Source organism: Bombus huntii, chromosome 12, assembly GCF_024542735.1.
Source record: "Bombus huntii isolate Logan2020A chromosome 12, iyBomHunt1.1, whole genome shotgun sequence".
Classification (NCBI taxonomy): Eukaryota; Metazoa; Arthropoda; class Insecta; order Hymenoptera; family Apidae; genus Bombus; species Bombus huntii.
The window spans coordinates 5,350,447-5,370,713 of record NC_066249.1 but is presented as its reverse complement, the minus strand read 5'-3'; the positions used below and the strand labels follow the sequence as shown (position 1 = coordinate 5,370,713).

The following is a 20,267-nucleotide window of genomic DNA, read 5'->3' as shown; positions in this document are numbered from 1 at the left end:
CACGATCTTTCCTTCCCTTCCTTTCCTCCTTTCTCTCGCAATTCGTAGCATCGCTTCGCTGGAAAGCCAAGCGAAATGAAGGAAACGACGAAACATTCGAACCTGACATGGCACTAAAGCGACTCTAAACGTCACGTTACACGGTTCCCTAAGAAACACGTCGTTCGAGCCTCTAATGAGAGAAAATTAGAGACCCAACGTCGCGGAGAATGATATTTATGCAGGCATAGTCGCAGCCCGCGTGGACCGACCGGCACTGCACAGGCTGTAATTTCTTTGTCGCTGGCGTAATAAAGTTTTCCTCGCTCCGTTGTCTCCCCCAGGTGTATTGTTTTTTTTTTTCCTCTTCCCTGCCCCTACGCTCGGCCTATCGCAATTATTACCGAGCACGGCGCAGACCACTATCTCGCTCGTTGCTTGGTTAAAGCCCTCGCGCAATTTGAATGTCTATGGCAGCGTGAAAATCACGTACGATAAAGAGCCTGCCGGGACAATAATTATCCGCGGGGGGCTTCTTTATTCTAGCTTGGACTATGTTTTTTTATTTTTTATTTTTCCTTTCTTTTATCTAATCTCTACTTGGTCTGCGAAGCCTCGACGATGTACGCGTGGAAACACGGGGGAATCGACCGCGAGCCTTTCGTGAGATAGACGGTTGCTTTACTTAATTCACTATGCGGAATGATTTCAAAAGATAGTTATTTTAGAATAGAAGTAGGTACTTTATTCTATTATTAGAGCCTCGTTAACTATTATCGTAGGTCCGCGTTAATTAAACGCGGACTGAATTGCTTCACCGTGGAATTATTTAATCGTCAAAGAAAGATACATAAAAGAATTCTAGAAATATGGAAGGAATAAATTTGACCGAGTCGTTCGAGCCGAACATCTTATCACGTGAAATTCTTTTTATTCCGAGTAAAAGAAATTATTACAACTCGACAAACTTTAATCGTTCGTGTAAAATATCGATAGACCAGGTACACGATTTTACACGCCTCCGATATTCGATAGAATTTAATACGGTCCCACGATCCTGTCCCAAACGGCACACGTCCCACAGTCTAAAATATTCTATTCTAAATAATCGTAAAACGTTTTACACGACGTGGACGATTCATGTCGATTATCCCCGAGTTTGCATAGCAAAGCGTGACGTTCGTCTTACGATCGCCATAGACGGAGCATGCGAATCGGACGCCCCATGGAAAGTAGGAATTCTCGCGACGGACGTGCGTAAATTTAACCGTGTCGTCAACTTGGCCGATTCCGGAGAATCGTAGAGAGGAGCGAGAGGATCGCTTCTAGGATATCTCGTTTCGCGGAAGTGCGTGCAACCAACGACACCTTCGTCACATCGGGCCCCCTGCTGTCGACGATCGTCGCGATCCACCGAGATGGTGGCTCGCAAATTTCCGCCAAGCCTTCGTCAGGCTATTAGCAACCGCTCAGAACGTGAATCAGGCAACGCGTGTCCCCCTCGGACAAGCTGGTAAACTTAAACGCGACGACGACAGTGTCGTGTACATCGGCCAGAAACACTTTCCAGCTGAGTTAACGTTCCTGCCGTGAAGAAATCACGCGACCAGTCTGTGCGAGTGTGCCAAGGTGTGATTATGCTACGGGTTCTATACACGTACTTTCGTCATCTTCTTTCTCTTCGAGCTTTCCATTGTTTCTGTACGTTGAATTCAAAGTGCGTTCGATCGAACTTACCGTATAAAAAGCCGCAATAAGAGCAATTTTCTAGAGAAAACTTTCCAACTTGACGGATGATCTTGGACGGTGCCAGTATCGATCGATTGAATGCCAAGTGGAAAAGTTTCGAGTAAAAACGATTAAACAGGCAAAAATTGAAACGTTCGATACTTGGTGTTTTTTTTAAAGGAAAAGGATCGAGACAGCGTAGAGCGAATTTTTTCACTGGCATCGACTGGCTTTGACCCAGTTCAGGCTTATCTGTGGAGACCAGTCAACCCGGCAGTCGATATTAGTCCGTGGATAGGAATGTGCACTATGCGCGTTACGCGCAGGAACGAGGCTGTTGTAACAGTATACGTTACGTCGTCTTGCCTTATGTGGAGCACTCTTACTACGCGACTTCAGTTTCTAGGGGACATGAAAGTCTGGCGGACGCAACGTATGACTGTGCACTCTCTCGCGATGTTATTGCACGTCTTCGTCTCGGTTCCTCCGTCATCTCCACTCGTTTCGCAATTCGCCACGCGTTTCTCTCGATCTATGGATCGTTTACGTTCGATTCGTTGTAACGACGACGTGGATGGAAACCGCAGCCTTGCGAAATTTCAAACGTTGTCAACTTTGCGATTACCGGAATCCTAGGTGCATCGTTCTGCCGAGAGGTACGACAGAGAATCTAGCGTTAGGATGGACAGTTTCGCGGCTTTATCTTCTACGAAGACGATGATCAAAAAATGGAAAGAACATAGAGAAGACGATGGAGCGTTCACGCGTTCGCTGTTGCACCCTAAAATTATTCAGCTGCGAGTCAAATTGGATCGCAGAAGGAAGTCTGTAATTCCTATTACGATCAGCGATAGGAAGAGCGAGGGAGGAGCGAAAAAATGGCGCGTGAGCCGCGTGAAATCGTTGTAGTGGCAAGAAACGGATGTTAATTCGACGATTTACCACTTAACGCGAGCCGGACTTGGCGTGCACCGTGGTCGGCCTTCGCCGCGGCTCGCTCGCCTCTCTGATTTCACGGCGCGTAATTTAATTAGTTAGAAAGATAGCGTTCGTTCCGGGAACGTAGTGCTCAGGTAGGGCGGCAATTAGTTCATTTTTTTCTTCTGTTTTTCCTATCGCGGGCCCGCCGTGGCGCCGTTGGCGTGAAGATCCTGCAGATAAAATGGCCGCCGATTCTTCGGGACCAAGGGCGAATCCTCCTCCATTCGTTTGCGACCGCATATTACTTTTTTTCTCCGTTCTTCGCTTACCACGAAAGAATTCCGAGTAGCGTGGTAATTAAATCAATTCGAATAATAAACGAAGGGTTGTTTGACAATCAAAGTGGAGCAGTTTCCGTGATCGCGATATATTCCATTGTTCGCCGTTTCTCTAATTAATTGGCGGAATGTAAGCAAGATTTAATCTGACTCGGCGTTAATCAGCGTAAAAAGTTAGTAGAAGGAGTAGTGCCAATATACGTAAGCGGCGTTCTAACCGAACGTAATAAAGAGCCATCAATTTCTTTCTTCTGCAGCGTGTTAGTCGTGAACTGTATGTAACGAGCTGAGTCTCGATCTTGCACTTTCGTGACGAACTAGTCGTTGTATCGCAATTCGATCGATTGCTATCTCTACGATAAAAGATATATATAAAGACCGAGGAAAGATAAACCGATAAAAGATATTCTATCCATAGAACGAAGCATAAACAAGGTCTCGTGATCGAAGAAAGCTGAAAAGAAGCGTATTACGGAGCAGATACGAGATAAAGTGTACAGAGGACGCGTCTTGTTTGCGTGTTCCGTTAGTCGCAGGTAATGAGACTGCGGACTAACAATAATTAACAGAGCCAATCAAACGGTCATTAGACAGAATAAATAGGGGATGTAATTACGAGCGATACTGCGTGACGCCGCGCCACGCAGACGTAATCGTGCGTGTGGCTAATAAGCCGAGTTTATATAGTGGCAACGGTCTATAGGCGTCTATGGTGCCATTAGGGATATAGGACAAGCGGGAAAATCTCCGTATTTCGCCTCGTATCGCGTTTAGAATGAAATTTTCTATAGTTGTCGAATTTATAGCGATACGTTTATATCGAATGAAATATTTCAGAAAATCAACTCGGGTCGATAAATTTCTTCCTAGAGTTGCTAGAATTTCTAAAGTAAAATCTATCAAACATCCTACGACTCCAAACAACCTAAATTAAGAGCCCACGAGGAGAAAACAACCACGAAGCCGATTCTGTTAAAAAGAAAACGTGGAAGAGGCAACGATCGGCTATACCCGTGCAGGCACAAGCTACGAACCTGCGCGCCTCGAGTCGCCGGAGAACCTTTTAAGGTGCCGAAGGGCAGCACCTTGGCCGTTTCGCTGCGTCGCGTCGGCCAGAGGCTCGCGATAAGAGCGAAGATTCTTCGTGGGTCGGTGGCGTAACAATGCCGGCAGGAACGTCGGCCGCCCTAATGGAAGGGACTCTGTTTCCTGCCGGGGCTACGGATCGCGCATACTAAAAACTTCATCCGCGACTACCGTTACCATCCGCGCGCTTCGTCCGTGATTTTCCTCGCGATGCGTCGCGATCTTGAGCACGCCAATTTTGTCATACTTGCGGCCGGAATTTCCTCGATCCGACGTCGTCTCCTCCCGATGCCATTCTTTTACCCGCAGGTTCAACAAGGTTACGGCAAAACTGTACGTTACGTGTGCTTGGACAGCTAGGTAGCGAGTGGACCGTGAAAAGGTTTAGAATTTTTGCGGCTACGTTGTTCCTTCCCTGCGAGCGTTGATTGAATTTTGATCGCGCGATTAATAATCCGCTTGACTTCCGCGTGCGGGTCTGCCGAGCTCGAGAACGTCGGGGAATGTTGGCTCTAGAGGACGGGACAGATGGGAGACGAGAGCAATGACAATTGTAAGTACATTGATCGCACGTTGGTGCAATCAATGATTGAGACTAATCCGTGCTCGAAGATGAGTTGGGTGCTTTCATTGACCCAAGAATTTTTGGTAACGGTTCTTCAGACTTCGAGATTCCATCTTTTTTATTTGCAATTCGATTATCCAATCGTTTCGTTTATGAGACTAGTGGTGAAAAGCAGCGGCACCGTGTTCGATTAACTCGAACGAATTCGAGATTCCAACGATGATTCTCAGGCTCGCCTAGGAATAATTATTCGTTAGCGAGATAAAATTTGACGCGCACAAGTCTCCGCATTCCCACGTAACACCAGCGACGATCCAAACGAATGACCATTTAATGGCCAATAATGGCCTACCAGCATCGAGGATCCTCGACTCGCGCGAACCCTCTGCATCGGCCTACGAATTCGTCCTTCGACCATCTTCTCGCCCGAATTCAACGCCGATTTCGATCGAAATCGAGTTACTTTCGCAGGTACTTGGCGACTTTATATCACCGGGGACACGTCGATGTTTCGACGTAAATTGCACAGAAAAGTTGGACGGCGCGCCGTGATGCACGAACAAAAGGAAGAAAAACGAAGATAAAAAGGAAGGGAGAGAAAGAAGAAGATAAAGTAGGATCGAAAAGGTGTGGAGGAGGTCGAGAGAATTTCACGCTACGTACCACGTGCGAGTAAAGTTCGCGGCGAGGAAGACGCACCTCGGTTCTTCGACGATTTCTTGTTTCCGATGCTCGCAACGCCGTTCTTCTTCGATGAAAGAAGATACCCTGTGCCTTACGATGAAATGAATTTTTTACAGCGAAGTCGCGAGACAAAGTCTCGAGATTTCGACGAACCTCTTACTCCGAACGAGATTCTTTCGCGCGTCAAATTACCTGCAATTGATCTACCCATCTACCCGTTCGTCACCTTTTCAAAGCTTCTGGTATTTTTCACGGATTGTTCGCCAGAGACCAGAAAACGACCGATGAAAGAAGATACAGACGTATCGCGCGAGATTCCTGTGCTTTCACGCGACTGCGTGGCCAAGCCGCGAAAAGTGCATCTGCGTGCAGCGTGTACGCGGCCGTTCGAGCTGCTCATTGACATTTAACTTTCGAAATTGAACAGAGAACGGCGAGATGCGGCCTGAGACTGCAGCGAAATACCAGCGGCTAGATAGAGCTAACATTTAAATGCCATTGCTGCCCGGCGCAAGACGCATGGCTGCGCCGAGATGCGCCTGAAAGGGCTTCGTTCCGCCTCTCTTCTGTCCCTGTACCTCTCCTCTTTCTATCCGATCCACTGAATCGAGAACACTGCGTTAAACAAGCCGTGGTCTTTCACGCTTTTCGCATTACGATCGAGAAAACTACCGCTCATATAAGAATTTACAGGAAAGTTACAAAATCGCATTTTCCGCGCGATTCTACTTTCTTGTTGATCGACGTACAAATATTGCGAAACCGGGTTTTACGAGCTTCTGGTAACTCGTGAGCGAATAAGAGCACGGGAGTGGGAAGATTTATAGTCTCCGTGGAAATCTCCGATGGAAACTTTAAAGCGAAAATATGAGAATGGTGTGAGAATGGTTCGTGCTATTTCGGATGATTTCTGGGGAAAATTCGAAAGACTGTCTGGCACGAAGATAAAAAGCGAAGAAGCCGATACTGCGTGGCTGAGTGGAGTGAAGTGTAGTCGATTTCCGATATCGGTTATTATGTAAATAAGGCAAGTTTTCGCGTGTAAGGCGAAGAACGCGCTTTCTAAGGTTCGCGTGATCGTGCAAACGATCGTCGAGCAGGAAGCGAGAACGGGTACGGCCAAAAAAGGCGAGAATCTTCGCCGATCGCTCGTTCGGATCTGTTTTGAAATCAAGGCAATTACTCTAGTTTCGTTTTTAAAACATATATCACTTTCTCGATACCGCTGACGCGTGTAATTCCAGAATAATTATTATCTAGCACTCTGATCGAGCACACCGATTATTAACTATGTGGCTGTCTACTTTTAGATAAGTAAATTGCTCCTTACAAAAACTGCAAGTAGCGCGATTTATATTTAAATCTCATTAGTCGTTGTAAAACGTCTCGAGTGAATTAAGCAAGATAGAAAGTGTCTGAAACTCTCATTTAGCTAAGTTAAATGCTTATACCTGCGTACGCGATTACTGCCGAGCAAAAATATCCATGCGAAAAACACGCGATACCATCGATAGGATGTAGAATTTGTTGCGGCACTTTGCAACAATGTATATCGCCGAAGCGAAGTGCCTAATGAGCCATCAATATCCCGACGGTCCTTCCGCCCAATGTTCGAGAAGAAGGCGTGCCTGGTAACGATCGTGGACGCCTAACAAACGCGTGGACATTGAGGGACGACAAAGAATCGAATCCGATCGACAGTCGAGTTTGAACCAGGAAGCGAAGAAGTCGAGTTGTAACCGCAGCGCGACTGACTAGCGAAACCGACAGCGAGAGCGATACGCGACGCGATCAAAGCAAGACACTTGTTAATAAATATATCGTTGACCCAAACACCGAGTGATTATTTAACGCACTACATCCAATATCACCTCAAATTTCTCAAACAGAGTTATATTTGAACTCGTACAATTTTGCCGCGCCAAACAAGAGGAAGGAAGATCGATGGAAAAGTCGAGGATGAACGGAGGACGATCGAAAAGCTCTCCGCTGGATCCCGACTCCTTAATCCGTCGACACGTAATGGGACATAATACGAAATTAGCCGGTCACTATGTACAGTTACGCATTACGCTAACAACACTTACTTCCGATTATAGAGGCGAACAGCCCCATTGTTCGAGGAAGCCTAGGCAGTGTACACTTTAGTGGTACCAGGCCGGCTCTCTCTCTTCGCGATTCTTTCTTCGGCCTATTCCCGTACACGCCGACCATTTATCTATCTATTCAGTCGGCCCCGTGTATAATGCGCGATAGATTCCGTGTAATCCGGCCGGCACAATGCCTCCGAAAGCCACTTCCCGTTGCGGAATCTGACACCACGATCTTTTCCGATTTGCATTCGTGTCAGGCGCCCCTTTTCTTTCGGTCGTTGTAACGCCGCTTCTACAGGGCCCGTGATGCAGCTGGATTTCTGTCTGAAACACCTTGGCTCGATGGAAGATTCGAATTCCCAGAGTTTGACGATTTCTATACGTCGATTTTGTATCGCGTCGCGCATTCGCTTTCTACCTGGCTATGTATCAATTTTGCATTGTTTCGCGCAACGATCTTACGTCGGGCTGCGCATCGATTTGCACGCTGAAGAAATTCTGCGTCGTGTCCAGCGCTAAATTTCAACGTGATCTTTCGGAATGGAGGGGGAAAAATGCGAAAGAAATATTTCAGAAAGCTTGGAGATACGTTTCGAAAGAAAATCGTCTGTTTGAAAAATTGTGAGAATGCGAAACTTTCAGAGTGTCGGGATCGTTGATCGATCGTATCGTAGAAATTTCTGGAATGCGAAAGGTTAACATTCGCAATTAACATTGTTTCACGCCTCGTACGCCACGTGGAACGTATTTACGTCGGTTCTTTCGCGCCGTCGACGAGGAAGCGATTCGCGCTGCCGAGACTGAATTAAATATTTGTATTTACAGGAGGTGCATTGCGTCGTGTTGACGTCAATCTTATCGTGCGGATCGAAAGTTACGGCAGAGCCACGAGAGCGGATCTAATATAATGTAATAGCGCGAGGAATCGTGACAGCGGCCGCGATTATAATATAATCGTGATTGAAGGTATACAGTTGTCAATCAATGTTCGCGATACCTATGCTAGCGAGTATTCTTGAAATTCAATGTAACAGTACGACTGCACGTATCGCGCACCCCAATAACGATCTATTATCGTGAAATCGCGCGTCTTTTGGCTAAAAAGGAATTTTAAATGCCAACCGGACAACTTCTTCCATGTCTGACACGTATTTATCTTCCTCTTTCGCCGATACCTTTTATTCGCGAGACAAACGGAAAAATCCTCGAAACGACAAGGGTCTGCTGAGAGAATTACGAACGATCTTTCGATGGACGAAACTTTTATTCGTCGTGTCTTATCTATTTCTTACAAGAACGATTGCTAAGATTCCTTGTAAACTCGAGCCAAGTTTCGAGTCACTCGATTCGAGTCTCTGCGCGAGAAGAAGCAGCTTCGACGACAGCTCCTGCTCAAAAATCGTTCTGTACCGACGATAAGGCAAGAGACAAAGTGCACTCTGCGTAGAGTCGACCTGTGGAAGGTCGATGCGGCTCGTAGCGTACGTCTGCATTTCCGCGTTCACGCTGCCAAGCGTCGCCGGGTCACAGGTCGAATATTCGATAGGCGAACGCCGGCTTAACGGTACACCACGTTCCTTGCCCAGGCTTTTGACAATTCGCCTCTCGCGACTAATCGCATACCGTGCGAACGGAAGTCCTGCGACTACGTACGGACCCTGACGAACCGATCCTTCGATCATGGGAATCGATTGAACCGAGCTTCTGTGCGTCTTGCGGCAAAGCGAAAATTGCCCTTGCGCGAATGAATTTTCCACTCCGAAAGCGTTTCTCTAAAATGTACACGGACCGGCGTATTCAATTCCTCGATAACGAAATACCGGATCGTTTGAATTTCGTAAGATCGAATTTCGATGAGTTTGCGATGAATCGTCTAGCCGCGATACTAATTACAAAGGTCTAGAAGCGGACTAGAAGAATGAAATTTATCATCGCTGATGAATATGGCGAAGTAGTTACTTCGACACAATTCAAGCCATTCGAGTGCCTTTTAAATCTACCGACATTAACGTCAACTCGAAGCAGGTTAAATGATGAGCTGTCTGGTCGATTCGTAATCGCTACGTTCGAGAAATCTCCTAGGATCGTAACTGCATCCCGGATGGCGGTTTAATTGTTACGCAAAGTCGTTATTCCCGCGAACCGTTGGTCAACTCGATCTCCACTTGTAATCGATTCCGTTATAAATGTCCGATCGTTCGATTATCTCCTGGCGAATAATTCCTGGCCTTCTAATCGCTTTTTCCTCTTCTCTTCGTCTGCTGCAGCGACTCGAAATAATTCGAATATTAGCGCGACCGTTAACGAAAAGAATCGTCGAAATGCAACGATAGTTAGTTACGATCGGAAAATTATTCGAACCGTAGTAAATTCTTCTTGAAACGACGTTTTAACCGTTAGTTGATTCGCGGAGCGCAACGTTTCGGAATCCATTCGAATTACGAATGTCCCGAACGGTTGTTTAATCGTTGCAACGCGCGTTTATTCGCGTGAATTGTTCGTCGATACGTTTAACAGCGTGACTTGGAAAATTGTTCGAGTATGGTGTACAGTTACATAGAATCCAAGACGTTCGCCCAGTACCTCCTATATCACGATGAAATATTTCGTTATTATCGCAACGAGGATTTACGCAATCGCGCGGTACATAGAACCAAGTGGCGACATTTCTCAATTGCAGGGTAATTTTTCATAATCTGCGCAACGCTGTTCGAAACAGGCACAGCGAAGGCCGATCCTTTAGAAAATATCTTGATGACTCGTTATCGTACTAATCACGCGCGCCGACCGATCGCTTATCCCTGAATTAAAACATTCCAATATCCTTTAACGGCGAATTTACCAAACTTCGATTCTGAAATTCCAATGGGACTTCCTTTTAAGAAAGATACGCGCAAGCTTCGCATGTCGGAGATACGTCGCAAAAACGTCTCTTTATGGCGTCGCCTCTTTCATCTCGCGTTCCTCGATAATCATCCTTCGTAAAATTTTCCCCCGAGTCCAGGAAGAAGGCTCCGGGCAAAGCTTGGAAGAAAGAGAAGCAACAGTCGGTCAACGTCGCCGTTTCACCGGCGCAATCGGGAATTCAAATAAATCGCTAATCGCGAGCATTTATCCTTTCGCGCCGGTGACGTACGGAGTGGCGAGTATGCGGTAAGCCGTTTTCTCTCTCGCTCCCTCTCACCACGTGCAACGAGTCTATCTCGCTCGCTTCTCTCTTCGGAGTGCGTCTTCATCGGTTTTATACGCGGGCACCTTTGACCACTGGCGCCGTACGCAGCGAGCACGCGGCAAAAAGTGTTAGAAGAACAGTATTCATCGTGGAAGAAGCTGTTACCGTTATTTTTCGGGTCGATGTCGTGGGTAAGGCGATTAGAGGGTACGCGACGTTTCAAAGCCATGTGTTTCTGCACCGGGCAAGCTGCAACCTCGACAACGCGACGATCAGTGGGCGTTTACCATTACGTAACTACGATCATCGATTTTGAATCAACCAGTTGGCAAACGCCAACTTGCCAGTTTTTAACGATCGATTAGCTCTGGTCGATCGACGATTGTTGGTTTCTACAGTTTCGCGAGCAGCGCTACAAGTATATTTATTTCCAAGGACGCAAAAGTACAAGAAACGGTACGTTAATAGCCTCAGTTGTTAACTGTAAATCGTCAATTTTTGGTTTCTAAATTTCAGCATCAGGTTGCTTTCGAGAAGACGCGTACGTAAGAATCTGATCGAAAGTAGACGCGCCCCTTTCGTGGTCAGACAGCTCGATACGACTTGTCGGACGTCAACCGCACTTGATAGCCTTGATTTTCATGAAACTACCAAGGAAGATAGGCTACCGCAGTATCAAGTAATCCCGATACATTCCGATCGTTCGCCATCAACCAGAATTCCTCTTCCAGCGTAACAGTACATAAACTTTCATTCCATTCATTCTGTTAAACGCTCGAGCTACCCGCAAACAATTCCCTTCCAGCGAAAACTCAGCGAACCGTCCTTCCTACACCACTAAACCTCTCGCTCTCTGCCTCGTCCGCTTCTCAACTCGAAGACTAAATCGAAAGAACTTGAAAAACGATTTTTTTTTGAACGTCGCAAAAAACCAAGAACTCCGGCCCGTTCTTCCATTGGTCAGCAAGATCGCAGAACTCTCGAGGCGTCAGGGTCAAAAGAATCCTCGCAAAAGGCTGCGCCTATGCATTCAACCACTCCTTTAAACGAGGCAGCGACGGAGGAGCAGTCAGGCCCCCGGCTATCGAGACGAGAGAGAGAGAGAGAGAGAGAGAGATAGTATGAGAAGGTGGAGAGAGGGTGGGAGGAGAAAAATGAAAAAGTCACCGATGCCATGCGAGCGACGTGACCTCTCGTCGGTGACCCCGGACGAACCGGCCGACGACGACGAAGAAAGGGGGAATGCCAGACCTCAGGCTACGTTCACAGTTCGCCGAAAAAGGCATGCTACACAACCGGCACGCCGATTGTGTTGACCGGTCAACGTGCCTCCTTTGACAGTCGGCTTCTCTCTTTTCCTGGTAGCATTAATTTATGGCCGATACCGATGGAAATATTCTCCCGTACGACTTCTTCCAAGCGGAGAGGTTTATTGGTCGCGGCGTACTCAACGAACGAGAATTTAGTCGATTTGTTTGCCGCGGACGATTGATTGTGCGATAATCAGCGAAACGTTTGTTACGAATGTGCGAAGATAACGAACGTAATAGTAAGAGAGACATGGTGGAATCGTGAAATTCAATTTCTATGGGAATGAAAATGCGATAGGAAAATTGCAAAAAACCAGAGTAGAAATATGTGAAAATAGAAAGGTGGGAGTGATCGAGGAACGTAAAAATTCGCGGGAACCCGAGAAGATGTTAAACATTTCGTTGATAGCGATCAATTTTTGTCAACCTGGAGCTCTGTTGCAGCGAGATATCTTGAGTCTTGTTATTCGAAATGAACGTCCATCGGACATTATATCGAGCAATAGCGAGACGCACAAACTCACGCGGTGACGAACTCGTCGCGACCGAAAGAAAAGAGTCTCCAGGGACGACTGCCTATTTATCCATTCCTAGTACGACTCGTTAGTCTCCTTCGACTTTCTTCGCTTCCTGATTGCCTTCCTAGTCGTATCGTGTACCTGCCTCAATAGACAAATTCCGGTCGTTAAAGCTCAAGTGTCTCGCCACTTCCGCGCGGCACGCGTGAACCAACCAGAACCCTGTCTGCTTGATAGTCCAAGCTCCCAAAGGGACGAGACTACCTTCGCGACTTTCGCTCCTTGCTAAGGAGGGAAAGCTTTCGTTTCTATCTAAAGAAACTCGTTCGATACTTGTCCGTTCTCCGAACTGACGTTCTCTTGGTTGCAGAGACAATTTTTTTCATTAAATCGTTAGAAGAGAGCGGTCCGCGTAAATCTTCGACCAAGACAATTATATGGAAACTGACGTATTTTCACACGAACCATCTTTTTCAGCTTCTACGCTTTAGTATTTCGATACCTAATAATCATTCTTAATACTAGAAAACCATTTACTTCTCTCTCTATCTATCTCTCTCTCTCTCTCTCTCTATCGATAACTATCTACGCCTCCCTGTCGTTCGAACAAATTCCAGCGAAGAACCTCGGTCGCGTGGTTAGATCGGTCGAAGGCTGCGTGGTCGCTTCGACCGAAGTATCGATGATACTCGATGAAGAGCGGATTGACCCTTACGGTACCTCGAGGAACCGTCGATGGTTTAATTACGGCCAAGTTATTTTTCGCTATGAGCTGGAGTTCCACCCTTTGACCAAGGTCAAAGATACGGGGCCGAGAGTGGTACACGAGAGGAGGGACCGCCGGCAATCTCTGATCGTTCGTTAACGATCCTGACATTAGGACCTGAATTAGATAAGGATATCTTTTCACATTGTCGTAAATGGACGAGGAAGCGAAGCGATGTTGAGGCGCGAGCCCCTCTAAACGTTATCTAGCCACGGATCGCTTGACAGTCCGTCATCGGTCCGTTTCTAGGAGGGACCATTAAAACGTGATCGACGTGGGAAGCGGCTGCAAATGGCTGACACGCGTCCACGATGAAACACGACGCCGCGCTTGAGAATTCAATTACGATTAGCTGACGAGAAATCGCGAGTGTTTCGGGTCGCTTCAGAGGGTTTGTTAAAAGCTTAGCGATCAGATTCTGCGATCAGATTCGGAAGATATTGAAGTGCGATGAAGCAATCTTTGTCTACCGTTTTCTTCTCTTTACGATTTAAGCTTCTCAAGGTACGTTGAGTGGAACTAATACGAGGTAATCGCGCGATAGAATATTTGTAGTATTCAGAGAAGCAGTCCGGAAGGATAGGACTTACGCGTCCTACTGGTCTTTCCAGGTAAGATCATATATTTCATGGCTAGTATAGGTAGCTAATATGGGATCTATGTCTCTCATTTATAATCTAAGGTTTAACGCCTCGCGCGAAACGTACGTTACACGACAAATCTGCGCGTCCTATTAAAAGACTTGTAATCCTGATTTGTTGCCGACTATTGTACTACTTCGTAACGCGTCTGTATATCGTGTGCAAGCAATTATGCAAATTGCGCATTGTGTCGTATTTGTTAGAAATCGCATTGTGGACTTACGTTTTCATAACACAGGCGTTAAAAGGTTGATAATCTCGCAACGCGTCCCAATGTTCGTCTGCCGGAGCAAACACGAGAAAAACGAGCGACTACCGAGCTGCGCGGCGTACCATTCCAGCAGCAGTTCCCCACGTTCCACATTCCCTCTCTAATCGACCTCCGCGAACCGACATCCGCCCATAAAACCTATCCTCTCTAATAAAAATGCTCGAATCTTGAAATTGTGCCACATAGCGGGGTAGAAGCAGGTTGGTGTTGGTAACCGCGTGACGTTACTGGTCGCGGTCTTCGCGTCTGATAGAAGAGCCGGTCGTCGTCGCCGATCCTCGCGGCGTGTCCACGGTTCGCCCGAGGGCAGCGCAACAGCCACGCTGAACCGACTGGCTGTCAGTGTACCTGCCGGCCAGACAAATTCCGGCCATTAAGCGTTCGAACGTCGTCGTGTGCTGGCTGTGAACCCGCTCTCTTCAGAGGCCCCCGTGCGGAATATAATGCTGCACCATGGATTGACCCTTGCGGTACTCCCACCAGGCCGAGCGCGCGCGCGAGAGCACCCATCACCTACACACACGGCATTCAGTCCTGGCCAACAGTCTACGTTCTACCGTGGCCTGGCCTCCGGAGACGCGCCACGACGCCTATACACTATACACGCTTCGAGAGACTCCGCGCGACCGAGTCGTACGTGCAGGGGTCATATTCTCATCGGCGATGCACGATGGCCTGGCCTGCTGCTGCTGCTGCTGCTGCTGTTGCTGCCGTGTACACCGCACACTCCACCGAAACAGTTCGTCGTCGTTAGATCGTTGGTGGTTAGTTACTTGATAGAAAACAAAAAAAAAAAAATAACAGGAGTAGAAGAGATGGAAAGAGAAAGAGAGAAAGAAAGAGGAAGGGGGAGACTGTTGCATCCTGATAGAAATCTGATCGCTCGTTACCTGTTCCCTCTCCCATGCACCGCGTCAGAGATATCGTGACCGTTTTTGCGCCGGGTCACGCTGGTTCAGATGCATCGGACCTCCTTCTTTTCCTTCTCCTTCTCTTTCTTCTTCTTCTTCTTCTTCTTCTTCTTCTGCTTCGTCGGTTGCTTCTTCCTCTTCTTTTCTCTTTGCCTCTTCGTCTTATTCTCCTGCTCGCGTCTTTTATAAGGTCGCTGATACGCGGAACAAGTGGAGCGGACGTGATCACGGATTGACGGGCAATCGGGTGATGTAGAGTCAAGAGGTGTAGGGGAAATATTACTCCATGTTTTGCTGTGCGAGTTTTGATGCGCGATGGCAGATTAATCGGTTATTTTCGTTTCGTGGAATTATCGGCGTTACTTGGTTTCGTGCAAGAATCGCTTTCGTTAGCGAAAGAAGGTAAAACTGTTGTCGTTGCATCTACGACGAGTCGTTTTCGGGACTACGTTGAAAAAGATCGAAGCGACTTTTGATATTCGTCGGGCTCGATGACATGAAAATTCGATGGGGCGCAATTAAGGGCCGAGACGGAAGCTCGACACCCGAGGATCGATGATTGGCGTGTAACCCAATCACGTCATTGCACCAAGCGATCTCTTTGGTACCAAGGGAAAGAAAGGCCAGAAGAGGAAGAAACGCCGATCGATTGAGTGCTTTTCACGATCCATTAACTCTGCGAGTAACAGAGCGTTCCTCTTAACGCGATAATACGTTCACGGTGTCGCGTTCTGAAACTACCGGATGTTAGCGAAACGCAAGCCGCAAACTTTGGAAAGACGATACAAGATCGACAAGGGGAATGTGTCGACCGGTATACTGGCATTAATTTTTCTTCCACTCGATAGCTTCGAATTACCCGCTCCTTCCTTCGAACGGACCTTCTGTCGTTCTCTTTGATTCAAGGTTAATTCGATCGCTTAAAATTCCAAATTTTATGCAAATACCCATTAAATGGAAGAATAAAGTATCATTACGAAACGGAGATAAAAAAAAATTCGAAGCTCGCATGAAATCGTTCGAAAAACAAACTTCCTGTCCGCAGATTCTTACATAATCGAAACCAAACAAGGAAGCCATCGATCCAGGAGACAGGAGGAAAAAAGAGCACGGATTAAAAACGCGTTAATTGAGAGCCGATGACTCGATGAAAAACGCGCTACAGATGTTTCGACTCACCGACAATGTTGGTCCTCTTTCTTTTCGTGCTCGATCCTTTCGATTTCCTATCGTTCCTGAAAAGCAAAAAAAGGGAACAGTATGAGTCGTTGATCGATAATCGCCATGAAATTAAAACGATAGAATTATAACAGAGGATACAGTCGTGCAAAAATTGGATACCATACTGGAAAAGGGCAAAAAAATCGATGCTGTCGAGCTTCTTTCAAGTTCAATGGTCTCTTGGATTCGAATAGACTCAAATTTCGGTTCAATCGGTGTCAATTAAAACTTAAGGTTTTTACGCGATTAACGGAATATCCTCAAATCATAAATCTTCGAAATGAAGATGACGCGACAGCCACTTTGCGGGTTTAATCTATAAATCTTAGTTTATAGTCAGTGGTATACGCAAGCTTATCCATCTCTTTCATAGCCTAGTTTCGTCCGAAGACTCTCGCTCGAAAGTATTAGATTTTATGTTACGACGTAACAAAACGAAAGAGAAACGGTCATGAGTTAACGAGCCATTTACCCGTTACGCTTTAATTTGTGCAACTGTGCTTGCACTCTCTCTAAACGACGATCAATCGTCGGAATTAACTTTCCGCTTCGTTTAAGTCTTCGGAAGATCGTTAAACTAGCGAGAGTTAATGCGTCGTTCGCCCACCGTCCGATCGATTGTAAAATTTGAATGTCTCGTCGCGTTAATCCCTTCCGAAACCGGCTTTTAGCTTAGTTTTTCCATTAGAAACGTAATCGACGGTATACGTTGCTCGTTAGCCTCGTAGTCGTTTAAAGTCGATCTCGATCGATTTCGCACTTTTCGGTGATTTTCTAGGAACTTCGATTATATTTGTACAGCGTTGTTGTTCTAGTTTCTAGTTTACCTCTTCTTTTATAATAGTCTATTCGGATCGTTTATGTCACACAGTAACTACTCTTACTTTTAGTTTTAATACTTTTAATCGCGAACATCATCTACGATTTACATGCACGTCGTTCGTGTCCATTTCCAACTCGAAATATCCCCACAATTATTCCCTAGAACGTTCGAAGCAGTTTCACAGCGTCTGCTAGGGAAAACTGGACTGATTCAGCCTGGAATCTGGAACGAGCCCATGCAATGCGTTATCTATTCGACGTGTTCACCTATCTGGCCCGGATTGCACGTGTGTCGTACACCCACACACGCCGTCAGGTCCGAGAACACGTCGATACGGTTCTCGGTTACCTAATCGCACCGGTGTTCCATCGTCCACGGCATTGTCTCTCTTTCTTTCCCGTCCCCTTCGCCCCATCGCCGTTCTCCACGGAGGCCCGGTCCTACGGTCGGGTTCAACGACGCGTGAACGCAAACTTTACTCGTTCCATTACATTTTCTACTTGGATAATCTGGTGCAGTTGGAGAGCCTGTTGCCGACACGCGGTGTCGCGTTCCAAAAACTGGCACTATCGGTCCTATTCGCGTAGACGAATTTCCACGTCGAATTTAGAATATTTGACGGATGCATCGTGGAAATTTTCCTCGATGCGTGAAATATTAGCTCGGTATATTTCTCGATCGCAGAATCGAACGAAAGCAGAAGGCGTTTCGATATTGTTCCAACAAAGGATCTAGTGTCGAACTTGGGGAATTCGAAGAAAGTAACTAGCATCGCAATACATAGAAACTTCCCGATCACAAGTAACTATATCCGCGCAAACTGTGAATTTTAATTCCAACCATCCGAGCCAAAAATCAGGCTGCATCCTATCGCTATCGCAACCACGCGAAGAGAAACCAGAGATGTTGCAGGAGGAATGCCGCGGAGAAGCGTTGGATAGGCGAGCACGCGGGTCATTAAATTTGCTCTCGCGGTTGGGATTATCGACCGGGCTCTCGTTGCCTCGTTGCCTCGTTTCCCGTTTTATCTGTCGGCCGGATCCCGTGTTCTCCGGCGGCGACACGGTGCGAGCCGGTCGTTCGCGTTTCGCGGATCCGCCTGCTCGAGAGATCTTCGCCGATAGATACGCGCGATGGAAACGCGCGAAACGCGCGCTTAAACACCCGGACAAATTGAGGCCGGGCAGCGTGTCCGCGTTCGAATCGCGCTCCACGCTCTGCCGCGTAAATATGCGACCGCGTGGGCCGTGTTCCTGCACGCGAGTGTCTACGTTTTCCAACTTGGTCTACCGAATCTAGCCGTCATCTTGAAGCTTCTTACCTGTTAAGAGCGTTTCTGTTTGAGAATTTAGAAGGTCGGAATATTTCAGTTTCTAGATCCTTACGAAGGATACGAGTTTACTGTTTACCGTATAAAGATGTTGGTCCAATTATCAAACGAAAATGCTCGATATTATTTCGATTATAGTTTCTCGAGATCGATTTGATCGAAGAACGAAAGTTTCAGAAACTGTGCATTTTCTCTTTTCGCTTTCTACGTCTTCTACGCACCGTTCTGTGTGATTCCGCGCGTGATCTATGCGATGTTTTGAAATTATTATCTTCAACGGATACTATAAAGTTAACTTAGCTAGGAATTGTGTTCCACGTTCAAGACGAAAGTATAGAGTTCACTTTTGACTGGCCGAAGGTGTCTGACCATGAAGCAAAGACGGCATAGTCGGAGCGAGAAAGGAACGAGCGGCAATAAACGTCGGTAGAAACGGTCGAAGATTAGCCGAGATAAAACTAATTGGCCGCGGCGCAATAACATAATAACTGGATAAATATCCATCAGGCGTCACCGAGTTACAGACCAATCAGTGATACGACGCTAAATGTCCGAATATATCGATAACGTTGTTAAAATTCGATCCTCTATGGATCAATTACAATTTCATTTATCTTCAAATTTCAATCCAATTAATTTAAATTATTGAATTCTACCATCGAAAGTTACTCTAGATTCCACTTCCAGATAAAAATGCTCACTTTCGGTTCAACGTATCAAATTCTACAATCACATAACTCCTTGGGAAGCTGCTTTTTCACTTTTAGAGATCAGAACCATACTTTCTCCTGACTAGAAAACGAAGGAAACGATGCCAATATCTTGGCGTTCTCAGCTTAGAAAAAACAAACAAGTCCAATAAATTTCCCAAGCGAAACTGCGAGCGTGAAAGAAGATCGTGGATGGCGCGAAACGAAAAACGAGGTGCAGCTTGATATACTGGAGGGAAAGGTTAAGTCTCTCAGCGAACGATACGTTATACGTTGCATTCGTACGAAAACTAGTAGGGCAACGTAGCTCGTAGCTGCCCGGAGGGTTCTTATTATATGAGCCACGTATTCGAGTTATCCAAATGGAAGGATTAAACAACGTATCTCGAATGAAATTGGTACTACTTGCAACATTGAGCCACACAGTCCCGTCCGCTTCTTCCTTTCCCTCTCGTATTCCCTCACGGCATCTGTTTCTTTTCTCTCTGACTTGGCTGGCTGGCAGCAATAAATATGCTGATTAAGCGGCAACGTACCGCCGGTTAATTTGCAGTATATCAGTATCCAACAGTGCATTTTAATTGGTCGTGAAGCATTATTGCAACGTATAACCAATGACGCCACACATCAACGACCGTCCCTGTTGGCGCTTCGGGCGCGAATCCTACAATTCTGGAAAAATCGATCGAACCGCGTGACCTGTTCAAATCGAACCGTCGTTCTCTGACTCTGACCGTGACTTGAAGGTTAACGCTTTAACATCGTGTAGATTCGAAGATCGTTCACCTCTCGTAGAATAGAAATTTTAAGGAAATTAAAAGATTTTAAGATTTCTAAGATTTCTAGATTAGGATTTGTACGAGTCTCTGGATCCGGAATGGCAAGCGTGTTTTCTAAATTTCTCACACTCAAAGGTAACTGATTCTAAATTTCTAACGACAAAATCGTACAACTTTCATCCCCGTTAATTCTCTGATTTCACCGCGAACGACATAAATAGCGGACTCTCGTGTAAAGCCGCGAGCATCGATTTCACGCCGATAATTGCCGTCTCGTCCGCTAGCCGAACATCAGACGCGCGAAATATTCTCCGGCGATGCGACGAGAAACGTAAACGCGCACAATGAGCGAGATTGCGCGACTGTCGTTGCAGGTTTCATTGCAAAATCGCGAAAAGGTCTGTTCGCGACATCGATCCTG

The 20,267-nt window shown here is 46.5% G+C and overlaps 1 protein-coding gene across 4 annotated transcripts in view; it reads right to left on the bottom strand.

Annotated features, from left to right (window-relative positions):
- The window catches only part of LOC126871719 (uncharacterized), a 150,839-nt gene that overhangs the window by 72,038 nt on the left and 58,534 nt on the right, over nucleotides 1–20,267 (bottom strand). For all 4 annotated transcript variants that reach the window (XM_050630845.1, XM_050630844.1, XM_050630843.1 and 1 more), the window contains one exon: nucleotides 16,163–16,218. The gene's annotated coding sequence lies outside the window, so the exon portion shown is untranslated. The remainder of the gene's footprint in view (nucleotides 1–16,162; nucleotides 16,219–20,267) is intronic.